Here is a 27,095-nt window from a genome sequence, read left to right on the forward strand (position 1 = left end):
CATCAGCAGGCAGGTGTTCAGCCATCTCCAGGAAAGCAGGGCTCCATCATGCATAATGGTTACTTGGGAAGACAAATGCCATCACTCTTAATGTCCCCCACTTCCTTCTTCTTCCCCAGCTTTATATACTGAGCATGATGTCATATGGAATATCCCTTTGGTCAGTTGGGGTCAGCTGTCCCAGCTGTGTCTCCTCCCAGCTTCTTGTGCACCTGGCAGAGCATGGGAAGCTGAAAAGTCCTTGACTTAATATAAGCACTACTTAGCAACAACTAAAACATCTCTGCATTATCAACACTGTTTTCAGTACAAATCCAAAACATAGCCCCATACTAGCTATTATAAAGAAAATTAACTCTATCCCAGCCAAAACTAGCACAGCTATTGTTAGCTGTCACCTTTTCTGTGTGAAATTATTTTAAAACAACAAGTTTAAAAAAAAGTATTTCACATGACTGCATCCAAAAGTGCTGGACATAGAAGGAAGTCGACATAATTTATTTAAAACTTGAATAAAAATCACAGACATTCATTTAAATTGTATGCATTAGAAGATGTTCAGGTGATAATTCATGTGTATATATGGTTTTATTGCTTGGGCTATGACTGTCTTCTCAGGCAGGATCTTGATAGTAGAATTTCCAATAAATTTGATAGTGGCTTTTGAAGCAATAATAGTTAGTTTTGTGTTTTTAACTTTGGAAAAAAAACCTTGCTGTTTAATTTGCCTCATTTAATAGTTATCAAAAGCAAACAACATCAACACAGAATAAAATTATCTTTAGTAATAAAACAGTCTTCTACCCAGTTCAAGACATCTCTTTATGGTTCAGTTGCTGTGGCTTTGCCCTTTACTCTCTCAACTCTTAAACAATTAGTGGTAGATATCCTCTGGAGCGTAGCTTCAGCAAATCAATTGCATGTTGCTTACGTTGAGTTAATCTGCTGAACACTTTGTTGTTAAATGGTTTCCATCACTGTTGCTAAGAGTTAGGACTTGCCCTGGAAAATTTTGTGGCTTTCAGTGTATTTCTCTATCGTGTTGGTGATTCTCCTGCTTAATTCCAAATGCTGTCATCTCTCAAATGCTGGGTTTGGATACTCAGTTAATGGGACACTGAAAATAATTAGTCTAGCTTAGACCAAAACAGATAATTCTCCCTTTGAATGCCCCTTTAAAAATGATGCTCAAGGTGTACTGAATGCTACAGGTTAAGTGCTCAGCTCCCTATGGCTTTGCTTTTAGCTGCAAACATAATGTACTTTGAAAATAAAGGTTAAAGGTGTATGAGGTGGGTCAGCTAGAAAACATGCAATACACCATTAGCAAGCACCTCTAAGAAATGTGAGTTGGGTGACTTTCCCACCAGAACACGGAAACTTCTATTGCCAGAGGCAATATTAGAATCTTACTTTAAATATTTTTTTTCTTTTCTCTCTTTTCCCTTCACTATTCTATTTATTGCCTGTATCTACAGTAAGTATCTATTTACTTGCTTCTGTGTCTTCTGACTTTGGCAAGAAGTGAAGGAGACGTCTTCTCATTACTTTTGCTACCAATCCCTAACTCATGGCCAGAGCAAGAGCGTTGTGTTTTGTGTGTTGAATGAGGCCAAGAATCTGAAGGGAACAGAAGTAGCTGTTCCTGTGGTTCAGACTGCTCTAATGCATGGGACAAAGGTGACTCTAACAGTATGCACTTCGCAAGAATTCTTACAGCCCAGATTTTTAGTACTTTCCTTTGCAGCCTTGCTCTTCTTTTAAATGCTTTCATGGTTTTTATTTTGGTAGAAGTTGGGAAACATACTGACTTCTCCAGAGGTTTTCAACAGATTGAGGCCTTTGCAGTCATGGACTCTGGAGTCTTAATTTCTGCCACTAAGATATTGCCCCTTTTGTCTCAGTTCAGATCACCCTTGAATTCAAAATTGTTTTGTTCTGCGTCTCAGCTTTGCTGCTTATCTGCATTCCAAGTTAGTAGTGAGGATATTGTAACATCTGGCTACCAATTATCTAGATCTATTAGTCTTACTTCCTCCCCACTTCCTTGTAGAGAATAGTTTTCAGTGTAGTTAGCACTTACCATATCAAGGGAGAACTACTGTGGTTTTAGAAAAGTATAAAAGCATACATTTTAAAAGAGCAATACATGGTTTTGTGTATTTTATATTCAAGAATTACAATGACATCCAGTCTTTATGTATACATAAAGATAAAATTATCTGTTCTTTTGTAAGTTAGTCTTGTTGTAAACTGTGTATCATATCTTGAATGCATTTAATTCTGATTCTTAAACTATTTATTGAAGTGAAGGGCACTATCTTCACTGAAGCCTGACAAAACCCTGTATAAAATGGTGCTCTGTTAGCCCTAGAAATCTTAATTTTCTTTCCAGGTGAAACCACTTTCTTAGGGAAAGTCAGTCCAGTGGTGTTATGTATCTGTCTCCCTTTCATTAGCTATGCCCTACCTCTTCTTTTTCCCCATACATTTCTTTAAGACGCCTGCCTGTGCCAGCTAGAAAGAGCAGAATTCCTTTCCAGAGCCTTGTTCTTTCTCAGATGGGAGCAACCTCCCTCAGTCTGTGTTCAGGCACGCAGTCCTTTCATGTCAGCACTGCTGCTCCAGTGAGCACTTGCTGCCATGGTTTCATTGCCCTTTTCCTCACTTTACATAGCTTGCAAGTAATACAGCACCCATGGAGTTCATTTTGAATCATCTTTTGAAAGACACCTTGTTTCTTAAGACAAACTTGAGCAGTCTATAAATTGGCTAGTTTTATAAATACCCCATGAAAAAGCAGGCTCCAGATAGAACCCAGATACAGCTCTCTGAGTAACACAATAGCCATTGTATATCCCATGGGAGAGTCCCACACATCAGTGAAGGAACAGAAGCACTATTTGTAGGCCATTTTGAAGCTTATAAAGGCTCTCTTGTCTCAGACAGGGTACGGCTAATTGAAGTCCCTTTGTATATAGAAGTAACAAATAAAACCATAGGAAGCTCTTTGCCAGAGGACTGAACTCTGGCTAACCACCCCTGCCACTCCATTCCTCAGGCTGGATGTGAGGAGCTGCCCCTTCTTCAGCCCTGGCCAAAGCATAGACAGAGCTTTGCAAAAAATCTGCATTCACAAGCAGGCGCTGTCTTGCAGCAGAAGGCAAGGATCTGTGGAACAAGGGACGATTGTCTATAATCCTTTATCTGTGTACTGACAAAGGGAGGACATGATGTCCTGTTTTTCCATCTTTTCTGAACAGCCTAAGTAAACTTGCATAGTTCAAGCAGTACATATGGTGGAATGATAGCACTGCTGCTGGTATGAGGAATCTCAGAGCCTTCAAGCATGTGTAAGGCCTTGCCTTTTCATACCCACCATGGAGCTTAGCCTAGGTACCGTACTCAAAGCTTGTGTTACGCATATGAGCTGCATCTTTTCTAAAAGTTGTCAAAAGGTCATATTTTCTTCTCATGCTGTCATGGAACTCTTCAAGACCAGACACTGGCATATTTCCACGGTTTTTCTCATACAGACTCTGTTTTTATCTGACAGAAACATTGTAATCCTAAATTCCCCCCATTGACTAACATAGGCTTACTCTGTTACATCACCCAGTAGAGTGATAAGTGTTTCATAAATCTCTCGGAAGGCAAAACCACAACTTAACAGATATCCTCATTACTGCATAATTTTGTTACTGATTATAATTTTATACTGTTGTAATTTCATACTGTTATTCCAGGATTGTAATTTCTTCTAGTCACTGGCTTGCAAGGCAAATGAAACGTATTGCTTAATTGTTCGATAAAAAAAGTCACGGTTCTGAACTGAAAACATTTTCTGTGTGTCAGAAGGGTTAATAGCATAGGAAATAAAAGTGATACTAATTTGTGAGAGGGAAAAATTCCCAGTTTATGATGTACAAAAACTTCCTCCACAATCTGAAAAGGTTTCATATAATATTTATTTATACCTGCCTTCCTCTCCTCCCCTTAACTGTTTATTTAAGGTATACATGTCCAAAGCAAGAGATAGGTATGGAAGTTTTCCGACATCTGGCTTTATTTGCTTAGAACATCAGTGCATCCACTTCAGTGGATGGTTATCATAAGCTCTGTTCTCCTGGAAAAAAAGGTGCATTTTGCTTTTTTGCTCTTGTTGTGATTTTGGGTTTGGGTTGTTTTGTTTTCTTTTGTTAGTTGGGGGGGGGGGGGGGGTGTTTGTTTGTTTTAAACATTGAGGCTACTAATGAGCAACAAAAAATACAAGTGGAGACAGGAAATTTATGATTTTTACTACAAGGAAGATAGACAAGGTCTGTGTTATGTTTTTCATTGTTTGGCAATTGACCTTGACATGTTTATCTTGTGGCTAAATACAGTGCTCATCTCCACAATATTTTTATAACGAAACAGCTAATGTTTCTTAGTTATGATAAAATTTGTCATTTACTAGTGCATATGAAGCCTCCATAGGGTTCAGGAGCAAGTAGGAAAGGACTCAGTTCTCCTGTTTGGATTCTACCAACATGAACATAGTCAGGTCTTCTAGAAAGAGCACATGGAATGCTGTAAAGCATAGTCATAAATGTTCAGAGGCCACTTCTTGGCCATTGTAAACACTGAAGTAAATTTAATGTGCTATGATCTGTGTCACACTTTTTCCTCCCTGAATTACTTTCATTGACATGTTCAGCTCAGTAAAACTAACCTTTTTACAAACTTTTTATTGCATGAAGTTTGGAGATGATGTATTTCCAAGTCTTTATTGTCACAGACCTCCTTCCCTTTGCGCCACTGATTATAATACAGTTCTTAACATACCTTTCAAATACAAACATGGAAATTGTGTTTCTTGTCTGGCCTGTGGAGAAAGAAGCAATGCTTATTATCAGTGATTTCAGTCTGATAATCCAAATTCACAGCAAAGGTAATAACATTCCATCTCACGTGCTGAATGGATTTAACGGTTCCATTTAATTCATGCCAATCTGAATGGTGGAAAATATGTTGTAACAGAAGAACCAAATTGAAACTGAAAATAACTTGAAATACTTGCAGTCTATGCCTGCTTTTACTGAGCAATATTAACCAAAATACTTATAGTTTAAGTGTCTACAGCTGAGCTGTTTAGTAATCAGGTTTAATTGAGCCCCCCCCCCCCCCCCCAGTTTGGCTAAGATTTTCATGGGAGGTACTCTCCCAGTGCACACTGATTAACTTACCAAAGCCTTATTCTCTGGCTTAGAGATAAGAATGAAATGATTTAGAGATTAATCCATTTAGCTAGCTAAATATGGACTGTTTTTGTTTTTAGCCATGTTATGTGTCTCTACATAAAACTTTACAAAATCTGTACATATTTTAGCCACTCATTAAAAATTCTGACATGTCATTGTTTCAGAGCAGTAAGGAATACAAATATACATACCTGAATATAAAAAGCTAGGGAGTGCCAAGTCCATGGAAGATAGTATGTGATGAAGAAGCAGTGGGACAATATAAATGTTTTTTTCTTTGGCTGATATGTTAAAGCTGAAAAAAGATGCTATTCTTGTTACTGAATTTTCATAAGAAAGCTCATTGTCTAAAGACAGAGCTCATTGCTCTGTCTTGCATTGGTTTTGGATACTGTAGTTTGATAAAATATTCTGGAACATGAATATATTTTGCTTTGTAGCCAATGTTGTATCTGATCACAGAATCAAAAATTCTTTGAATCTGATGCTTATGTCAAGACAAAGATATTTCATGGTAGGATGTCCTTACAGCCCTGTGAGCTAAACTTCTGCAAGGGATGGGGTTTGGTGTGACCTACAGGTTGAATATCATGTTGGACATGAGACAAAGTCATGTGCTACAGATGGTCATGGAAAATACGTTGACTTTGAGTGCTAGCAGAATGCATAATCTAGTGCACAGGTATGTAATTCTGTGTGCAGCTGCTCTATAATCCTGCAGAATAAAAAAAAAAGACAAAGAGAGGTTGGGTGCTTCAGCCATTACATTGAAGAGATGATCAGTGAAGCTAATCACTGTCTCCTCTTCCTCCCACCCTCACTTTTGTAGCAGGATTTCCATCCGGACAGAAACACTGTGATTGCAGATCAGAACAAGCTTTAAGCCGTATCCTGCCCTGTTAAAATTGCGTTGGAGAATGAATCACATACTGATTTGGAAAGACTTTCTGGTTTATACTGTGTGTTTCACCTTCTGTAAAAGTATTCACATTGCTCTTTTTTCTTGGTTTTACTGGATGACTTTTCATTCCATGCGGGGACAGTGCTGATTGATAAGCAAATACAAGACTGAGACTGTCCCTCTAAAAAGGGAAAGTTAACAGCCCTCTCAGAGGCCAGTTGGCACTGTCTGCATTATCCATTTGAACCAAGACACTGCTGAAAAGTTACATGGAGTCGTCTGCCTAAAATAGCAAATGCGAATGAATTTTTCTCCCAGGGAAATGAGTATCCAAGTGGCAGGGACCCTAAACATAGAAACAAGCTCTCCACTTTCTCACCCACTCCTTTTGTTCTCAAGTCAAATGTTGAACTGTGTTAAAGGAATGGTAGATCTTGTGACGAAAATGCTGTCCTACAGAAATTCATTTAGCTTGGGACATCTTTAAAGTCTCTTACACGTTATAAGTCTTCCATCAATGGTAGCTCAACAGGTCTGACTGCTCCTCAATCCTACACTTAATACCATTAAAGCAAATAACTGCTGATAGGTTCTCCTTCAAGAAGGCCCACCCTGTAGACTTCATCCGTTATTTGGGGCATCTCACGTTAATCCAGTCTGTCTACTATTTGTTTGGTCTTGACTCACTTTTTATAACACTGTGAATTTAAAATGAAACAACTGCCTTTTTTCGAAAGGAGTTACTAACTGAGAAAAACCTGGAACCAGCAGCAACACAGAAAACAGCACCTGCATTCTTGGCAATACAGTCCACTAGAAACTCTCTTCTCTGCGTATCTTGACAGCCACACAATATTAAGGCTTTGATTCTGTCTTCAAAGCCTGCATTGCAGATGCTCCCAAGCTCTTCAAAGACTGGCCATCAGTGGCCTTGAGTGCCCCGCATGGCTGCGCTGTACTGCAACAATGGAAGCGCCTGCCACCGAAGTAAGACTAGTGAGTACTTAGGACAGACGCTTTTCAACAGATGGCCCCCAAGTGTAGAATTTACAGTGCATAACAGAATGACCACGAACCTTGTGGTATTGTCAACAAATTATAAAGCATGCTTCTTCTGCATGATTTTCCTGCATATTTGAGGGGGAAAATCCAAAGAATATAAGGGAAATTGCAGGGGTGGGACCTGAGGTTTATGCATTTTGTCTAGTGCATTTATATGATGAAATGCTTCACTGGTGACTGCAAAATAAACATGAGATAGACTGAAGAACCCTCATAATTTGAATTAGGTGTTAGAAACGTGGGCAATTTGAGGACATACCACCATTTCAAAATGACACACAAAAAACCTTGTGACCTGTATGTTAATCTCTGTTCATTGTGCACTGTCAGCATTACCAACTGAAGCACACAAATATGCTGCTAATACATGTACTAAATATACTTATGAATTACAGTAGCAACTTGGAAAAATAAGTGGCCCACCATTTTTCTGGTATTTCAGAAAGGAAATAAAAAACAGTATGCTAGGAAATTCAGAGTTGCTTGATTCATTCTAAGAAGTGGTTATGTTTATCAAGTGATAGGTACTGAGCTTTTGGACTATCACCTTTAGTGTATTCCTGTTCTCTGTAAAAATGAAGTTTTGCATAAGATACACTACCATGGTTAGTAAATTGCACCGAGATTGTATGGTGAGCACTGACTTGTGTGCTCTCTCCCTTTCTCTTTGTCTCTGTTTACCATTTTGCAAAACCAGTTGTGTGTTCTGGAAGATGCTCATTGATATTTTTCTTTGTAAACAGATTAAGTGGTGCTTCATTTTCTTATATTTATTTAACTATATAGGTATTTTATCCAACAAACAGACATTTACAAGAAACAACTAAAACTTCTGATTTAAGTACTGGATTTAAGGTTAATCCTTATTGTCTGCATATTGCTTTCTTAGTTTCAAAAAGTCTTGAAAAATCACACAAATCCTTTAATAGCCTTTGGAATTGTCAGTTTGCTTTCATTTATTTTCACCTCCTGCCCTCTTCCACCACCCCCTGCTCTGAAAACCTGATATATGAGATTTCTCTAATATATATATATATAGCTATACACTTTTTTCCCAAGTGACTTGAGGATCCCTGAGGGCCCACAGGTACATTGAATTTTTTCTCCTCCATTCCCAGAAGGCTTGGCACTGACATAGAACTTGGAATGGGAAAAGTGGGAGAAAATTCCTGGAGAGGAAAAAACTACGTGCGTGTATTGGGGGAGAAACAGCAGGAAGGAAGCTGGGGAGGAGTAGAGTCGCTATAGCAGGGGCTGAGGGATGTAATGAAGGTATATTAAGAAGAACTAGTACAGAGAGCAGAATACATTCTTGTTTTTTTTCAGTCCTTCATCAAACACTGTGTTAAAAGCCCAAACTCTAAATGTGGTGTAAATAAAATTAAGTCTGAATAGTACTGCATCTGTAGCGTTTCAAGAAAAACAATCTGAGTATTTCAATCACACCGCTAGTTTGTGCCCGCTATTGTAATTGGACTTCCTGAATATTCTTAGTTTGTGTCAGTGCTCTCACAATGTTTTAAGAATTTGTCCAGAAAGCTTCAAGAGTAAAGTAAATAAAAATGAAATTCTTTGCTGGGAGATTATAAAATAGCTATGAAGATAATGTAGTGCTGCAGGTGAGATGTTCTGGATCTGTGGGATAGTCATTGGGATCCCTGAATTGATCTGTGTACCATATAAACTCTAGGAGATCAAAATTATAATAGAAAAATTATATAGACTTCTTTATAAGAAGATGAAATTGTACCATGTGAGTTTTATTGCTTTCGAAAAGCCTGAAAAATTCTGTGATTTCTTGTTATTATCATTTATTATATTCAGATTGCTGTTTACACTGTTTTTTTCATTGAAGATTAATGGAGGACAAGTTAATGAAATGTATAAGGTTAAGGGAACATTCATTCTGATGTGTTTAATTACTGCAGCCAAGCTGAGCTTTCATTTGTATACATTTACCCACCAATATCAGAAAGTTGAATCATATAAATGACAGTAAAGTTTATATAGTGTTTATTTTGTTAAAACTGTTTAATGCAAAAATTGGAATAAATTATGTCAAGAAAAGGGTTTTTTTCCTGAGCACTCAAGAACCCCTCTGTATTGAGGGTAGAGAATAGATGCAGCTCCTAGTTTCCTAAAATAGGGATGCATTAGATTATAAATCCATTCTACACTTGGTCACAGCAAAACGTTATCCGAAGGTTAGCAAAATATTTTTTGTTCTGGAAAACAGTGGGAGTATTTTAAAAATATCTTGAGATTACACATCAGTTGTGCCTTTCTTTTTTCATTGTTGTTATTTCGATGCTTTCATATCTGGTCAAAAGAGAGGATGTTATTAATACCTTTCATTCAGTGCTTTTAAGGGTGCTGTTGGTTGTAATTCTCTGCAAACTGATTTGATGCCCAGTTGGGAGATGACACATTCAGAGAGTTGATAAAACTACCTAGTACTCAGGTATGCATAAACTGTGCATTTTAATGAAAGCTGAGACCTGTATATCTGTATAAGAGGGACCTCATACTGTGCTCACATCCCTTGAAATTATAAGATCAAGCTCAAACATCATATGAAACAGTGAAGTACAATGTTAATGAAAAGGTTTCTGCTGTGCTTACATTTTATTTATTTTATCTTACCATTTATTTCTATGTCTGAGTGGCAGCCTAGCAATTTGAAAACTCTACCTGCCTGTGTTCAATTGCCACAAATATTTTGGCAATTAATTTATTATAAAGTATGTTTGAAAAAGAAGACAAAGTTTAAGAAAACATTAGAAAACAAAATAGAGAATGTTGAATATGTTCAAAATATGTCCTCTGTGTGCAATATTTGTTCTAGAAATTTCATTCCTATTTATATTTGCTCTGTCAGCGAGCATAATATACAACCAGTCTGTGTGGATCATTGCTAAGCACCAGAGTCAGCTTACCAAGCAGATGCACTAAGAGGCTCATAAATACCTGCATGTCACATAACTGTTTTCAGACATCATTCAGGAAATTGATGCATTTTGGAAACTTCAGGTTTAGTTACTGAGAGGAAAAGCAGGTCAGAAAATGACCATGGGTTGCCAGAAGAGAATACCAAAGCAAGGGAGTGTTAGCACTGACGGTTGCAGCTCTGGCACTTTACAGTCTGAGGAATCCTCCTCCTACTCCCAGTGCTGAGGGCTGTGAGTTCAGTGGGCATTCAGTTCAGCATTGCAACCAGCAAAGTAAATATTGTGGCTTCAATGCAGTGACGTTATGTGTGATCACTCAGGTCTTGACAGATCTGTAACAGTTGTGCTGTTAAAGCCGGTGGCATTTACAAGTGTGATTGTCTTCTCCATTTTCCACCAGCTGAACCTAAATCTTAGACATTTTCTAAATCACATTCAGAAGGAAGAGCAGCTTTTTTCCATGCAAATCTATCAGCCAATTAGAGTATTCATATGTCGCAGGAGAGGTCCAAGGTCGTCTCCCTCTTCTGCAGGACTTGAACCAGGCTTTCCTATGCAAGTCTGAAAACTATGATGCTTTTGATCGAAATTTCTTTTTCTGGCTTAGTTCGTACACATTACTATTTAATACAAGTTAGAATAATGGCAGAGCAAGCTTCCCACAGGAGGAAAACTTGAATTCAAATCCGTGGCCTGATTTAGAGGAGGTCCTCTGAATAGTATAGAGGATAAAGGGCTAATTCTATTAGACTACTTGAAGTCTGTAAGTGTGAAATTCATGTAAAAATATTTATTTGGTCTGGAATTATCAGCTTTCTACAGTAGCATAAAACCTCCCTTGTGCAGTGTTTATTACCTAGTCTTAGGTGACCAAATGGACATGATTCTTCCAAAGCTCGCATTTCCCATCTATTACATGGCAAATCCAGGCTTGTGCCCTGGGGCTTTGAATTCCATTCAGCAGCGATACATCTGAAAGTTTAATTGTGCAGTGTGCAGCTGACATCCTTCCTGTAGCTCTAGTCCAAAGGCATTTTCTCTTGAGAAAAAGCAGTAGCATTATCTGGTATTTATTTATTTATTTATTTAAAGATTTTTTTATACTTGCCATCCAAGATAACTATACTTGGAATATACATGTATTAGCTGAAAAGATGATGGCATTTCCAAAGGTGCTGAACACAGTTTTTTGTTATCTTCACTGGTATCTATGAGAGCTCATCATTTCTAAAATTCAGGTGATAAAATAAACAGTGTAATTCCGAAGTTGTAAAGACCAAAAAAATGTTGTTTACATAATCAAATTACTACACAGGAAAAAATGTGTTTATACAAGCCTTCAGTGTTGTAACTTTTGATCATGGTCTCAAAGCAGATGTGCCTCTTCAGTTAAACTTGAAATACACCCTGATAATGCACTGGTGGGTGGTGGTGGTGTGGTTTTTTTTTTAACTTTTGTTTTTCCTCTCTAAGAACCAGTGAAAAATTAATTAATTGAGAGGTTTCTGAAGCACTAAGTTTTAGAGAGTTTGGTTTCTACATTTCCCTTTCAGTGGGAAAAAGTCATGCATTTCCCCATATAAATCTGTCATTTGACCAATAACTATCTATGCATGTATTCATTGAAGTATATATGAGTAATACCTTACACATATATAAAAAAGAGAAGAATCTGAAGGTGAGAATTCCACCACTAATTTTTGCTTGTTCTGAAGACTGGCAGAAAGTTATCAGCAGTTTAAGAGAAATACAGGATTGGATGAGCTGGCAGTCTGGCAGATGTGGATTGTTTTTACATGTACCTGCTGATGCTAATTAGCAGTGCACATGGGTAGCATGCATTTTTGAGATGTTAGTAGTCCTTTTGTCTGGAAAAGCTTAAATTAACAAAAATCCATGGGAACAACTACTTGCCTTGCTATGATTACATGAAACAAGCTTTTTCAAGTTTTCCAGGGTGAGGCCTCCTACTATATGACCTAGCACTCAATGACTGTGATGTGCCAGAGTAATCCACGTAGTTTGAGGGAAGGGCTGAAGGAGAAGAGAGCTCCAGGAACTGAAGTACAGCTGTGAGCACACCTTTTCAAAATAATTAAAGTCTTAAAATGATCCTGTGTTTGGGTGCCTGGGAAGGTCTGGTCTGCTGCATTTACAAGTCAAAGATTTTCTGTAATTTCAGAATTACAGACCTGCCAGTGTTGAGTGAGGACATAGAGAAAATATATATTCAGTCCCACTTAAGTGTTCACAGTCCAAAGGCCATATTGCTCTATGTTTTTTAAGATGCTGTTCTCCCCTGCATTAATTCTCTTCATGTTTATTTCCTCTTGCAGAAGAGGAGAAAATTAAATTAGTCTGTGTTCTTCTATGCCCGAGTTAGGCATGTTACCTCACGAAGCCATTCATATTCAGACATGTAGTAGACAAAATCTGAAATGCACTATTGTTTGAGATTGACTCCCGTATTTCTGTCAATCATGGGAGTAGCAGGGAAATGTACCATGGAGTTTGCTGAATTTGCATCTAAGTGCCATGGCATAGCCACCCTTCTGCAGGGTTTCCTGTTGGAGAAAGGTGCATGTTACAATTCAAGCCCTGCATTTTAAGCAACTTTGTATAGATCTTACAGTGTGATGGTTCTGATGAAACTGGGAATCTTGCGCACTTTACCTAGGAGAACTGTACACAGGCCTTGCTATGTGAGTTAATACCAGCACCTGGCAGAGGATGGAGGACTTGATCCTTGTCTCTGTGCTGTGCCTGGCACAGCCATGAAACCAATTCTCCTTGCCAAATAACAGACCTTCTCCTTTTGGGATGGTATTATCTCACAAACTGCGCTCACCTAAACCCAACCAGTTCCTCACCTGAGACATCCAACACCCCCTTCTCCTTCCTAACTCATAGAAATGCTTTTGTATACAATAAAATTTCAGTCTGGTCCTTTTTTCTCCTGGCTATAGAGTTTCAGATACTTTTTTTTTTTTTTTCTTCCCTGGAACTCAGCTGGTTGAAACTTTGAACTTGTGACAGAAGGACGAACAAAAGGCAAGTTTTTGTCTCAAGTGCCTTTTGTTTGTCATTAAAAGTGTTCATGTCAAAGAGGTTTTGTTGCTGAACAGCCCCCTAAGTATAACCAAGTTTGATTCTGTTAGAAAGCTACATGCAAAAAAATACCTTAACGAAGGGTGAATTTGATAAAATGTTGACAAAACTCAAGTATATTAATGATTTTAATTACCTGGTTTCTACTTACATTACATTCATACATTACTTTGGAAATGAACACTTTCTCACTTAACCCAGCCTTCATATGGTATCTCAGACCACTGTTATTTTCTTGGTTAAATGTTACTATCCTTGTTCTCTTCTAATTCAGCAAGTGTAAATAGCTGAACAAGCAAAGCTTCCAAGACTTGAAAATCAGGAAGGAAATGGGACATCCAAAGGTTTCCTGTGATTACAGTGCTTTTTATGCAGAGCCAGGAATGCTTTCTATGGAGAGCAATTTTCTCTAATAATTATTGTTTATAGGAGTTTGAAGACTGTGTTCGACTGCGTTTGTCTCTGCCAGGAAGCATCCAAGACAAAGAGAACGTGTAGTTGTATAATAAATGAATCAAAGTAACTGATGGCAGTTCTGGACTGCTGCATTAATAATGTGTTCTGCCCCTGTGGCAAGGATTGTCCCTCATTTTTTACCTGACAGGATGGTGTATATCACAACTAATCCTTGCTATTTGGGTCTCCTGGGTGCAACGATTACGAAATTGTTTAATAGGAGCAGCTGCTATGAAGAAAATCAGTGTAGGAGTGAATATTCTTATAAAGGAATAGTTTGATTTAGTATACCTTTTGGTCTGTGGAAGAAAGCAAAATTCTAATTAGTTTACTCATCTCTATAATCAAGCCAATTTGCATATTTTAAAGCTATTGAAAGGGTGTTCTAACACATGTTCAAAACATGTTGTTAGAAATTTGAAAGCAATTGAGTAATTCATTACAGGAAAGCTTTAAATGGTCATTCTTGTTTCTGTCCATATCAAGTAATTTCCTATAGTCATCTTTTCAGAAAATCCAGTGCCCTGGGACACCGAAGAACAATCTGAGGAGGAAATGTGCTGCCCATTGCGGCGCTGCAGTGTTTCCACTCATCTTCCTGACCCGTAAATAAAACCTGCTCTGAACAATGATAGGGTGATGCTGAATGCAACACAGTAGGGTTGCACGTGGTGTTTTGTGAAAGAAATCTTGGGAAGTGAGTCAAACTTTATTCAGAGCTCTGGATGCTAAATTTATCGGAGAGCGTTGAGCCAGTTTGGCACTGCAGAGCAGCTGGGCTTTGGTCCACATTAAAAGGCACTTATCTGTCGGTTCTCAGTTTCGTGTCCTACATCTCTCTGAAAGAAGCAAACCTCTGAGGTCAAATGAAGGGGTGGGGGAACTAGGCATCTGCTTGAAACAAACAGACAACGCTACGGCTTGTGTGCTGGGAGGCAGAGGAGGGCAGCGAGCTTCCAGCCCCCGAGGTGCCCCCACGGCCCCCGAGGCGCCCCCACGGCCCCCGAGGCGCTGCGCTGCCTCGAGCGGAGGATGCGCTGGGAGCGCCGCTGCGCGTGCGAGGGGCGGCGTCAGCCGCCGCGAGAGCCGGGCGGGGGGAGTCACATTCAAGTGAGGTGGAGTCAGCAGAGCGGGGATGCCCTGCATAGGCAGCCTGGCTGGAGAGCGAGCTAGCCCAACAACAATCGGGGAGTTATTTTCCGCCTGGATGGAGTGAACTCTGGCTGTCTTCAGCTGAGTGGCTGTATTGAGAGCGGGAGCCTGGTTTTCTTTCGCTGCAGACACTGGAATCCTCTTTGCTGTGAAGTTTTAACGCGCGGGGGAGAGCAGATGGTATTACAGCTGGCAACTGTGGGAAATGGCTTTTTCCAAGCCTCTGCGTGGCGGAGTGGCTCGCCTGGCTGCTGTGCTCCTCTGAGCCGGCTCAGCAGGAGAGAACAAAGATTTCGCGCAGCCCGTGCTCCACGAGAGAGCTTCTGTCATGATGGCTTCCATAGGTAGGTTCTTGGTTTCCTGCTTGCTCTCTTTTTTGTGCGTTTTCCTCAGTCTGAAAACTCGTTTTGTGGGGCTTGTGTTTCACTGGCCGCGTTCCTGGTACCGCGCCGCGGCAGTGAAATGTGATCTGCGTTCTGTGTGTGCCTGCGTATGCGTTCGTCCGGCCTGCGAGGCGTAGGGGAAGGCAGGGGTTAAAAACAGCGAACACAGACCGCTCCGGCAGTGCCCCGCCGGAGCGCACCGGGGTCGGGCGTGCAGGTCGGGGGCGGGGGGGTGCACAGAGCATGCGGTGTGCTGCTGTGCTGCTGTGTTGGTTGCAAGTTCTGACGGAAAGAAGTAGGGGGAAGAATTATGCCTTGTGTGGTTATGTAGCAACATTTGGAGTCCACAGAGAAATTGGAAAGCTTTGCAGACAAGGAGTTTTGTCAGTATGAGCTTTTTTCCTGTGATCGTTAGCGGAATGACAGAGGGCTTGAGGCAGGGTTCATGAGCTTTGTGAAGTTATTTTTCTGCTGAGGAAGACTCTAATTTTTTGTGTGTGGTGATGGTTTTTTTTCAAAGTAGAAGAAGTGGGGACTGCCTGGAACATGTATAATTGCTGACTACGTACAAAAACTTTGTCTAGGCTGATTCTTTTTCCTCCCCCGAGGAGTTCCTAGTAATGTTATAACAGCATTAAATTTCCTTTCAAAAGCATGAAAAATGAACTGACTTTGTAAACATAAGTCCTTCCTGAACGAGGAATATCACAGTTTTCCTGCTTTTTTGCTTAATGAGAAAAACAGTGTATTGTGCCACTAGCACTGGCAGAGTAATTCTTCTAATTCAGGCAGTACATGTAAAATATTCTTGCTTTCTTACTTCAGATTTGAATTTTCCATCAAAAAATAATACAGTCTTAGAGCAGCCAGCTATTGCATGGTATGATGTGCAGGATGCACCAGAATACTTTAAAGAGCCTGATTCTTACGGCCTTAATGCAAACAATTTTTCTGTTCAGTCAGTAGCAGCAGATGCTTGTGTAAGGACTGCAACCCTAAAAGGAGAGTTACTGAATCACAATTTTTAAGAGAGAGGCCAAGAAAACACCTAATAGCTTCACTTCTCAGTCTTGTTACGTGATACTGAACAACACTGAAGATAAACTGAACTGAGTTTGTGTTTACCTGTTTCAATTCCAGATTATTAAAAACAGCTTCTGAAAAATCAGTTCCTTTTCTGGTTCTAAAATGAAAATGGTTTAGGTAGACTACTTTAAAACTAAAAAGCAGCCCTCACTTTTGGTATTCAGGCTGTAGCGAGCTGGGTTCAGCCATTTGTTACAGGCAAGTGACTCCAGAAAAGTGAACAGGTTGAAGAGGGTCACGTTTGGGCAGAATTTTTCTGACAGTAGAAGAGCAGGACCAAAGTGAGACTTTTGGTAGAAGGTCCCAACATCAGTTTGATTGCTTCCGTTCCTCCTGCTAGGTAAGTACTCTTCAGACATCAAAAGTTGCATACCCGGACCTCTCTGGTGCCTGCCGTCACCAGGGAACTGGACTGAGACAGGAAAAGGGAAGTTCAAACTCCCTCTTTCCCTCTTTTTTGCCTTAGGAAGAGTAGATAAGACCATACCACAAAATTGAAAATTTCACTAATGAGTCCTGGTGCTTGCTTTCCAGGAATGCCAGAAAGTCAGCCCCAAGCTCAGTCCAGTCTTTGTTCACTCAGTATTTGCTCCAGTTTGCACCCCCTACCCCCACCCTTGCCCCCTTTGCATTGTCTTTGCAGTGGATCTGTCAGTAGACATGAGTTGCATTTTTCAGTTCAGCACAGATAACCCAGACCTGCATCTCCCACATCTCAAGCAATTTTAATAGCTAATGAACTTTGGAGCACAGGGCAGACATTTTACTCTCTCTTTTCTTGAAAGGTGCTTGGTCTTTCAGGGCGTTCTGCCTGAAAAAGTATTACTATTCATTTTGAAGGTACCAGTTTGTACACTTCTGATTCCTAGTGTTTTTTTTCTCCTCTAAAACTATTGCAATTTAGTTTTACAATTTGATGGAAATTGTCGTATTCAGCAGTGTGAATATCTGAAATTCCATTATGAGATAAACCACGATAAGAATGGAATTGACTGTTTCTGAAGCCACTTAGCTAATTTGCTGTGAAAACTTAATATGGGCATGTTAATAATTATATTCTAATTGTTTTGTTGGATTTGTTTTTGTTCATCATTGAATGATCTGCTGTACTTAAAGGCAGAATAGTAGTGCTCTTGTTTATGCATTATGGACTGACAGTGGCTTTCTGCTAAGGAGTGTTTTAATAAATGTCACATTTTACATTTGCATGTGACCCGATGGCTTGAGGAGATGCCTCTGCAGCTGATTTGCATTCCTAAGACAGCAAAGCTATGCTTAAAGTCAATAGCAGAGCATCTGCAAGATCTTTGAAAATACATGAGAAGACATATGCAACTGATTGCTTTAGTCTCTGGGGAAGTTTCTTTTTTTTTTCCTGGTACTATTTGGGAAAATAAATTAGTATAAGAAAGTCCTTCAGAAAGGCGTGATTAAAAATTTACTGCTTTGAAGATGCTGTATTGCAACTTCTGTTCAGCAAATATGAGTTACTTGTATTTTGGTATTTTTGAATGAATATTTGATACCAAGTGTCTGTAAAACAGTGTAAGGGTCTGTCAATGGAATGGCGATTTCCTCAGTAGAAAGGAAGCAAGATGGTAAGATCTTCAGGGCAGGGACTGTGAGTGGGGGAAAGTGGGGTCTGATAAATCATCCTTTTGATACTTATCCCTGTGCAGGCAGGGACAGAGGGTAAGTGCAATTAATTCCCTCATCCTAGGGTTGTCTGGAGATAAGGTGACCCCTGGCACAGCTTCAGAGGCTGCATTTGTTTGTTACTGGCAGGAGCCTCTGTGGGCCGTTAGGGAGCTAGAAGTTTCCAGAACACAGGAATGTCCCAGTGTGCACCCAGTCTTGTCATGCATCTTGCCAGCAGGCCAGAATCTCCCATGGAGGTGGCGAAGCGCCAGCCTTGCTCACCCAGTGCTTGCGGGGGAGGGCTGCTGTGCCAAGAATATTTCCTCAAGGGGCAACATGGATGATTTACAGCCCTCTTTAGGCATAAGACAAGAATGGATTTTTTTATTTCTGAATACATTTGAAAGGTTCCCAAAACACAGTGAACACTTTCTAAATGCACACAATAAATAATCGCGTGAAGTTAGAAGCCTTCGGTACTGCAGCGTAGCTTACCTTTTATTACTAGCAGTTTGGGTTCTAGCTGTTGAATGTGTTATTTCTTCCACCAAATAAATGTCTCTGAGAAATACTTTACGGCCTCTCCAGATTTGGTGTTTTATTTCCCAGGTTGTCAGCCACCACATTGTTGTGTTTTCTGTAGGAGCCAAGCACGTAATACATATTCCACTGAGATCCTTCTCAGTACTGTTTAATGAAGCAACTGAAGCTGACCTTTCTAGTGCAGAGAGGTTAGTATGTGGATGCTAGAGCCACCATCTTCATAGCTTCTCCAGGTTCAGCCCGGCTGATTTGGTTACTTGCAAAGAGAGTTGATCGACTCAAACAGGCATTAGCAGAATCTCCAAGCACTAGTAACTTTGTCTGTTCCTTCACAAGCATGAAAAAACCCTGTTATATTACATATGTTTGCTATTGGTGGGTTTTTGAAAAGTAGGGAAACTGCAGGTGCCTCCGTGATGGTACATGATTTTGGCTCACGACATGTTCTTCTTCTGAAAGAACTTAGGCAATTGCGAAGAAGAGTTTATGGATGTGCATAAAAACCGGCAGATTCTAGGCCAACAGAGAAACTACCCCTGTTCATCCATTAAAAAAAACAAAAACCAAAAAACCAAACCAAAACAACAACAAAAAAAAAAAAAACAAAAAACCCCAACCACCAAAACCTAAAAACCCCTCTTTTTATCCCTTAACTGCATGCCCTTTTTTTCTGTCAGTGTGTTAGATCAGTGGTCTCCAAAGTAGGGTGTGTGCACCCCAGGTGATGCACAGGACAATCCATTGGGGTGTGGGAAGAAAATATTAGAACTTCAGTAGTACATGTATACAATTCATAATTAAATAAATTTGCATATATCGGGGTTGCGTGTTCAAAAATTCCTTATTGATGGGGTATGCAACTAAAAAAGTTTGGAAATGACTGTGTTAGACTCTTCTGCATGAGGAAATTAGTGTTACCATAAAAAGATAGAAATGACGTTTGGGAAGCACCTCTGGGAGTGTGTAGTCCAACCTGTGACTTGGAACAGGACTGTCACAAGTGCTGGATGGTGCTTTGTCTGAGTTAGGAAAACCCCTCCTGATGGAGGTTCCACCACAACCCTGGTTAATCTCTTCCAGTGTTGCACTGCCCATAGGGACAAAGCTCTTTTTGATTTCTAGTAAGAATTTCCCAAGACCTTTTTGTCTGTCACTACTGAGAAGAATTTGGCTCTGTTGTCTCTTCTGGTAGAGAAGAGACCCTCTTCTAGTAGTTTTAGGCTGCTTTTAGATTCCTCACCTAGTTGCTTTTCTTCTCCAGACTAAACAATCCCATCTCCATCATCCTGTCATCATGGGTTGTGTGAGCAAGGTCCCTGGTCATCTTGGTAGCCTTCCACTGTATCCCTTCCAGTTTCTCATGTTCCTGAACTGGTGGCCTAAAACTGAGTTTAGTATTCCAGGTGAAGCTTTCCCAACATCAGATTCAGAGGGGTAATAACTAGGTTCCTTTGATCTACTGGCCATGTTCCTCCTGCTGTAGCTCAGTATGCCTTATTTGGGATGAGAGCAAAGTGAAGACTCTCTTCCAGCCTGATACCCACTGCAACTCCTGATGCTTTTCAGCAAGGCTGCTAATTACCAGTTGGATCCCAGCCTGTATTGTTGCAAGGTCTTTCTCTGCACCAGGTACAGATTTTTTTTATTTCATATTGATCTTAAATAAGAATTCTGTTGGTCCAGTCCTCAAGTTCACCGAGGTCCCAATACTTACTGCCATTCTTAAAGATGAGCTTAATATTATCCCTTTTCTCGTTATCAGTGTGGTTCGATGAAGCAGAATCATTGTTATGGACATTAACCCTTATTTTAAGTTCTCAGATTTTCTTAAGAAAATTAAAAAGGTGGATTTCCAGATTTCTTGTGAATTGATAATATTCATTTGTGGGAGGGGTAGTTAATCTGAGCAAAACAGGGTCTTTATATTCTAGTTGGTATGCCTTTATTTTTGTTGTCTAAGGTGAAGTAAAAAGCAAAAAACATGAAAAGATAAAAAGTATATTAGTATTTTAGGATTTTCTTTTTTTCTAAATAAATGAGGGTTTTAAAGAAATACTGGGAAAAGCAGAGGTTCTGTTGCTACAGTCAAAGTCAGTAAAATAGCTGACTAGTAGTATAAAATCCAGTTTATTTATTAAATATACTTGTAGAAAATGTTGCCGATTTTCATGCTTCCTCAGAGCTCCGTGGCAGTGGAGACTTTATTATATAGCTTGGTGACTATGGTGGGCCAAATGGCAAGGTGATGATTCAGCATTTGGTTGCTGCAGATTTCGGGGGAAGATTGCCGGAATGAAAAGTAGGGTAATGATGACAATCATTATCTCCGTCTACAAGTTGTTATTTTGAAAGTTTCTTAACAGATACCTGTTTTCTAAAATATAACCCTCCAAATCTGTCCTATCAGAAATGTGAAGAGCATAAAGCAATTGACTTCTTTTTTGAGGACAATGAACAGGAAGATGTTCTGTTGCTGCCTGGGTTTGTTAGGGGTTTTGCTTTCAGTGTGTATGGCTCAGGTCAGCTTACCTGTGTTTTAACTCAAAATAAACAGCAATACAGTAAATTAGCTGTTGTTCTCAGAGCTCTTTGTTTGAAACACTTAAGAAATAATGGTGGAAGCTGGCTAGCAGCAACAGCTTGGGGGAATTTAGCCCTGAATGAGAGGTGGAACAACTTGTGTTGGAAAGGATAGCATATGCAAAAGAGGTAATACAGTTATTCCCTTCCCTGGCAGCTGAAATTATAAAAGACAAGATCTTAAGCATCTTTCATTGATTTCCACGTATTCTATGGAAAGGAAGGAACAGTGGGACCAAAGTTGATGGGTTTCATGGAAGGGAATAATTTGGTTCACTGTATTTTTGTGAAATTGAAAGCGGAATATAGCAAGTACAAAAGGTCAAAGTTTCAGTAAAGTCAGTAGTTTCCAGACTGAAAGCAAGAGAGAGTTTCAGTGTTATCTCAGTCTCTCTTACTAATTTTGGCACCTTAGCATTTGGAAAAGCAGGAGAGAGAGTGAAGGGGAAGATGGCTACACCATAAGAACCTTACAATACTAATGGCCTTGGAAAGGTGTTAGTTTGTGAACTGGTTCAAGTGGGCCATCTTGCTGTCTCCTTTCTCCATATGCAGGGTTTTTAGTTCTGGCCTTCCTCATGACCTCTGTAGAGGTTGCTAAGGAGCTCCTTAGCTTCACCAGTGCCAATTCTGTTGTTAGCACTCTGTCAGCTGCTGGAGGGACTCTTTTCCCAGGGAGCCAAAGCCTTTTGTGATGAATTCACTGTTTCCAAGGTTTCTGGCTTTACATAGTAGCATAAGCCCCTGCTACTCCATACTCACACTGTGCAGCTGGAATTGTGTGCTCCTTTTCACTTCATCCAGTCCAATTAAGCTGTCAGTGGACGTTGCATGTCAGTAGCTCTCTTCCACTGAAGCTTTCTTCCTTGCTTCAATTTTTTCTTCAAAACTGTGATTTTCCAACTAATCTTTGCATAAACATTTCCCTTGCTGAAATATTGGCAAAATGTCTTAGAAGAACTAAAATTGTGCCTACTCAGTATCATTAGCTCTGTACTTTGCTTTCATTGATTGTTTCCCTGATAAAGCTTTCTCCACTTTTTTCCTTTTGTAGATTTTAAGGTTTGGAAAGAAATATATCTAAACAAACCTTCTTCATAAGATGTGCTTAAGATCTTCATCCAGTACTTTTTGACTTACTGATATACTTCAAGCCATGGAGCCATATACTGTGTCTCTAGATGGGTTGTTCTGATGCTTAATGCTAAAGGCTAGGGTTTTCTTCAATCCTCGCTCTACCTTTTCTTGTATGTGTCTCAGCTCTGAGTTGAGCCTAAGTCTTCTGCAAGACATTCAGGTGAATGGTGGAGTAACTTGCTTAACGAGTATTAAAATTTAATATTGGAAAAGGGAAGTGGCCATCTTTTGACCCTTGGTCTCCTGGATAAAATAAAGTTGTATCGGCAGAGACTATTGTCATAGAAACTCTTACAGTTCCCTACATGTGGGAAGGAGAGATGAACAGCTCAGCACTGTGTTGGAGTTTTCACTGGCAGTAATGTAAACTCCAAATGGTAGTTGGAGCCAGCTGGATGCCGAGCTGCAAAGTGTCATGGGGTTTTTGGTGAATGCTGGGGAGTACTGTGTGCTTTTTTTCCAGAGACGTTTGAGAATGCTTGTCTGGTAGGACAAGTCCAAGGTGAGCCCTGGGAGAATGAGAAATATCAAGTCCTTAGTGGAATACAAACATCCAAAACCAAAAAACTACTTCTACTGTGTAGAGAGGATACCAAACACTCTTCCATTACATTCCTAGATGCCTTCAGTTCTCTCTTTGTAGATGAGTTTGTCAGGAAATCCGTCTAAAGGAATGGGCTCATCAGCTGTTTGTGTGAACAGTGAGGGGTGGAAGCAGAGGGACCTCTGAATGAGAGTGTTGATACGAGGAATGTTTCACAGCCACATCTGATGTGGCTTCTTGCAAGTCTTCCGTTAGGCTGGATTTTTTCATCATTGCTGAAGCCGTCAAAGGATGGATCGAGAAATACACTGTGAAATTTACAGAATCACAGAATCGTATAGGTTGGAAAAGACCTTTAAGATCATCAAGTCCAACCGTAAACCTAACACTACCAAGACCACCACTATACCATGTCCCTAAGCACCTCATCCAAACATCTTTTAAATATTTCCAGGGATGGCGACTCAACCACTTCCCTGGGCAGCCTGTTCCAATGCTTGATAACCCTTTCAGTGAAGTAAAATTTCCCAATATCCAGTCTAAGCCTCCCCTGGCACAACTTGAGGCCATTTCCTCTCATCCTATCACTAGTTACCTGGGAGAAGAGACCGACCCCCACCTCTCTACAACCTCCTTTCAGGTAGTTGTACAGAGCAATAAGGTCTCCCCTCAGCCTCCTTTTCTCCAGGCTAAACAACCCCAGTTCCCTCAGCTGCTCCTCATAAGACTTGTGCTCTAGACCCTTCACCAGCTTTGTTGCCCTTCTCTGGACACACTCCAGCACCTCAATGTCTCTCTTGTAGTGAGGGGCCCAAAACTGAACACAGTATTGGAGGTGCGGCCTCACCAGTGCCGAGTACAGGGGAACGATCGCTTCCCTAGTCCTGCTGGCCACACTATTTTTGATACAAGCCAGGATGCCGTTGGCTTTCTTGGCCACCTGGGCACACTGATGGCTCATATTCAGGTGGTTGTCAACCAACACCCCCAGGTCCTTTTCTGCCAGGCAGCTTTCCAGCCACTCTTCCCCAAGCCTGTAGCGTTGCATGGGGTTGCTGTGGCCCAAGTGCAGGACCTTGCGCTTGGCCTTGTTAAACCTCATACAATTGACCTCGGCCCATCGATCCAGCCTGTCCAGCTCCCTCTGTAGAGCCTTCCTACCCTCCAGCAGATCAACACTCCCGCACAACTTGGTGTCATCTGCAAACTTACTGAGGGTGCACTCGATCCCTTCATCCAGATCATTGATAAAGATATTAAACAGGACTGGCCCCAACACAGAGCCCCGGGGAACACCACCTGTGACCGGCCGCCAACTGGAGTAAACTCCATTCACCACCACTCTTTGGGCCCGACCATCCAGCCAGTTTTTTACCCAGCAAAGAGTACACCCATCCAAGCCATGAGCAGCCAGTTTCTTGAGGAGAATGCTGTGGGAAACCATGTCAAAGGCTTTACTGAAGTCTAGACAGACAACATCCACAGCCTTTTCCTCATCTACTAGGCAGGTCACCTTGTCCTAGAAGGAGATCAGGTTGGTCAAGCAGGACCTGCCTTTCCTGAACCCATGCTGGCTGGGCTTGATCCCTTGGTTATTCTCTACATGCCATGTGATGATCTGCTCCATCAGCTTCCCCGCTACCAAGGTCAGGCTGACAGGCCTGTAGTTCCCTGGGTCCTCCTTCTGGCCCTTCTTGAAGATGGGTGTCACATTAGCTAATCTCCAGTCAGCAGGGACCTCCCCAGTTAGCCAGGACTGCTGGTAAATGATGGAAAGGGGCTTGGTGAGCACTTCTGCCAGTTCCTTCAGTGCTCTCGGGTGGATCTCATCAGGCCCCATAGACTTGTGAGTGTCTAAGTGGTGTAGCAGGTCACTGACCATTTCCCCCTGGATTATGTGGGCTCCATTCTGGACCCCATTCCTATCTTCCAACTCCGTGGGCTGGGTACCTAGAGAACAATTGGCCCTGCTATTAAAGACTGAAGCAAAGAAGGCATTAAGTACCTCAGCCTTTTCCTCATCCTTGGTCACTGTGTTCCCTCCCCCATCTACTAGGGGCTGGAGATTCTCCTTAGCTCTCCTTTTGCTGCTAATGTACTTGAAGAAGTATTTTTTGTTGTCTTTTACAGCAGCAGCCAGATTGAGCTCTAGCTCAGCTTTGGCCCTTCTAATTTTCTCCCTGCACAGCCTTGCTACATCTTTGTAGTCCTCCTGAGTTGCCTGCCCCTTCTTCCAAAGGTCAGAGACTCTCCTCTTTTTCCTGAGTTCTAGCCAGAGCTCTCTAGTCAGCCAGGCTGGTCTTCTTCCCCGCCGCCTCATCTTTTGGCACCTGGGGACAGCCTGCTCTTGTGCCTTTAGGACTTCCTCCTTAAAGAATGTCCAGCCTTCCTGGACTCCTTTGCCCATTAGGGCTGCCTCCCAGGGGACTCTTTCGACCAGTCTCCTAAACAGGCCGAAGTCTGCCCTCTGGAAGTCTAAGGTGGCAGTTTTGCTGAACCCCCTCACCGCTTCTCCACATATCAAAAACTCTATCATTTCATGATCACTCTGTCCAAGATGGCCTCCAACCATCACATGGCTCACAAGTCCTTCTCTGTTTGTGAACAAGAGGTCCAGTGGGGCACCTTCCCTAGTTGGCTCACTCACCAGCTGTGTCAGGAAGTTATCTGCCACACACTCTAGGAACCTCCTAGACTGTTTCCTCTCCGCTGTATTGTATTTCCAGCAGACATCCGGTAGGTTGAAATCCCCCACAAGAACAAGGGCTAGTGATCATGAGGCTTCTCCCAGCTGCTTATAGAATAGTTCATCAGTCTCCTCATCCTGGTTGGGTGGTCTGTAACAGACTCCCAACACAATATCTGCCTTGTTGGCCTTCTGCCTGGTTCTTACCCATAGACACTCCACCCTATCATCACCATCATTGAGCTCTAAACTATCCAGACACTCCCTAACATATAGGGCTACCCCACCACCTCTCCTGCCTCGCCTATCCCTCCTGAAGAGTTTATAGCTATCCATCGCTGCACTCCAGTTGTGCGAGTCATCCCACCACATTTCTGTGATGGCAACCATATCATAGTTTTCCTGATGCACAACAGCTTCCAACTCCTCCTGCTTGTTGCCCATGCTGCATGCATTGCTGTAGAGACACTTCAGCTGGGCTGTTGTCCATGTTTCCTTCATAGAAGAACACCCCTTATGTGCTTTGAGGCGTTTCACTGGCATTTCCCTCTTGGCTCCTATTGCCTCAGTATCCCCTAGCTCAACTCTGTTCGACTTCGGCTGTGCCCCAGCGTACCCTGCACATCTCAGAGACACAGGCCGAGTGCCCTCGCTGGCACCCGCTCCCTCTAACTGTGGCACGTCGTCCCTCAGCTTCCTTCAGGCAAGCCTGATATTATTCCCCTCCCCCTTCGAGTCTAGTTTAAAGCTCTGTTGATGAGCCCCGCAAATTCTGAGCAAAGATTCTCTTTCCCCTTTGAGAAAGATGAATCCCATCTGACACCAGCAAACCCAGTGCTGTGTAGGCCATCCCGTTATAAAAAAAAAAAAAAAAACAAATCCGTGGCGATGACACCAGCCACGGAGCCATGAGTTAATAGATTGGGTGTCTCTGTTCCTTCTAGTGTCACTGCCCACAACTGGAAGGAGAGAGGAGAAAATAACCTGTGCTCCGGAGTCCCTTACTAGCCATCCCAAGGCCCTGAAGTCTCTTTTGATTGCCCTAGGACTTTGTGTTGCAGCTTCATCGCCCCCCACATGGAAGAGCAGTAGGGGGTAATAGTCCGAGGGCCATACCAGGCTAGGGAGTATCCTCGTGACATCCTTCACCCGGGCCCCAGGGAGGCAGCAGAATTCCCTAAGAGGAGGGTCCGTCCGGCATATCGGACCCTCGGTTCCCTTCAGAAGGGAGTCACCCACAACTATAACCCGTCTTCTCTTCCTTGTGGAGGTGGTGTTAATACGAGAGGTACGTTCTTCTGACCTGGGTGACACCTCTGGTGTAGATAGACTGTCGTCCCCATCCTCCATTGCCTGGCCTTCCACCTCCAGGGCCTCATACCTGTTGTACAGAGGCACCTGGGGAGGCGAGGTGGGCAGGGAGGGCCTTCGCCTGCCACCATGAGCGTGGACTTGCCTCCATTCACTCTCCTCCTTTGAGCTGTTGCCTTCAGCCCGGGGGGGGGGGCGGGGGGGGGGGGATAGAGGATCCCCTTGATCATGGGTTCTTACTGGTGGCTGATGCTGCTCCTGTTCCTGTCTCAGGGGGGGCAGAGCATGGCACCACCAGTCGATCTCTTTCTCAGCCT

General features: G+C 41.7%; 1 protein-coding gene across 14 annotated transcripts in view; it reads left to right on the plus strand.

The window, feature by feature from the left end:
- The window catches only part of TNS3 (tensin 3), a 249,233-nt gene that overhangs the window by 193,226 nt on the left and 28,912 nt on the right, over positions 1 to 27,095 (plus strand). The window lies entirely within an intron of this gene.

This window comes from Ciconia boyciana, chromosome 2, assembly GCF_034638445.1.
Source record: "Ciconia boyciana chromosome 2, ASM3463844v1, whole genome shotgun sequence".
Classification (NCBI taxonomy): Eukaryota; Metazoa; Chordata; class Aves; order Ciconiiformes; family Ciconiidae; genus Ciconia; species Ciconia boyciana.